Genomic DNA, 1,454 nt, shown 5'->3' on the forward strand with positions numbered 1-1,454 from the left:
GGCGGAGTGGTTAGGTGAGTCGTCCTGGAACCAGAAGGTCACTGGTTCNCTCCAGCAGAACCAGGCTCAGGACAGGAGACCAAAATATTTTATGTTGAGGAGAGAAACCTGAGAGTCCTGGACCAAAAACCCTTCCTCTTCACATCCCTGCCTGAGATCCTGTCTCTGAACAAACATCTTCAGTGGAACATATTTTAAAACGTGAACTCAAGCTTTTAGATGAAGTGCTCATTTAGCATCATGGCTATATATTTTCAGTTTGAGTTTACAAAACATCTCATGGACTGAATAGATTTTAATAAAACTCTTAAAAATAAATTATTTATACGTCTACAACTGATTCACTTTTAGAGTCAAACTAATTCAAGATGGCAGCCACAGCTAGTTAATAAAGCTAACACATTTTTTAGTTATTGAGCTAAAGTTTGGTGTGGTAGTAGCTGAGAGTGGTCTGCAAAACATCCTCTGAGCAGTATCTGGAGACTCCTGCAAACAGCAACTTTAATGAGACTTGTRGTTTTATAAATAAGCTTCTCAATCAACAAATGTTATTTTTCTTATCAAACAAAATCCCTTAAAGTTAAATCTTACCTGAACCCTGAAACATGTATTTTTACTGTTACCCTGAAAACTTTGTCACCATCAGATCAGTGAAATGTAGTTTTTGTGCTGCTTGGTGTTTGGGTCAGGACCATAAAAACACTTGATAGTTGCACTGATTTGAAGAAAGTTAAGTCCATCACATGGTTTCTACAAGGAGAAAACATGATTTGTTTTATAGAAACATAAAAAACAACTGGTTTGTAAAGTGTTCAGAGGACACTGCCCTCTTCTGGTCAGTTTTATATCACAGCACATGACTAAAACYCAGAGACAAACTGAAACACCACACTGGATTCATGTGTTTTAATCTCTAAATAGATCACTCTGTTATTCAGTGTGTTTGCAAAAACAGCTTTACGATCTCTGTATCAAAAAAAAAATAAAAGATGTAATCTGTACCAAGAATATTTGTAAATAACTTCTGAGAAATACTTTACAATTAAAACAGGGCAGCAGTTCATGTCAGTAGTTTACAACAGTTTTGTTCTGCATCCAGCTGCACACAGACAGTCCCATAAAACAGGCAGGAACAGAAAAATATGGACATTTTCCTGCTTTGTTATAACAAATGAAGAATTCATGGTTGTTTTTCTCTCCTCCAGGAAACATCAAGGTGTCGTTTAAAACCTGTGCTTTTCTCACAATCATTCATCTAAACCTGTTTCCTGTGCTCCGATCATCTCTGTGGGTCTGGACCAGAACCATCAGAACCACGAGTCCAGGAGGGCGGGTGAAGCCAAGTCAGTGTGGTACCCCTCCATCCAGACCAGTCAGAGTCACGCAGATCCTGTGTGTGTGTGTGTGTGTGTGTGTGTGTGTGTGTGTGTGTGTGTGTGTGTGTGTTGTTAGTG

This window comes from Austrofundulus limnaeus, unplaced genomic scaffold (genome assembly GCF_001266775.1).
Source record: "Austrofundulus limnaeus strain Quisiro unplaced genomic scaffold, Austrofundulus_limnaeus-1.0 Scaffold2586, whole genome shotgun sequence".
Classification (NCBI taxonomy): Eukaryota; Metazoa; Chordata; class Actinopteri; order Cyprinodontiformes; family Rivulidae; genus Austrofundulus; species Austrofundulus limnaeus.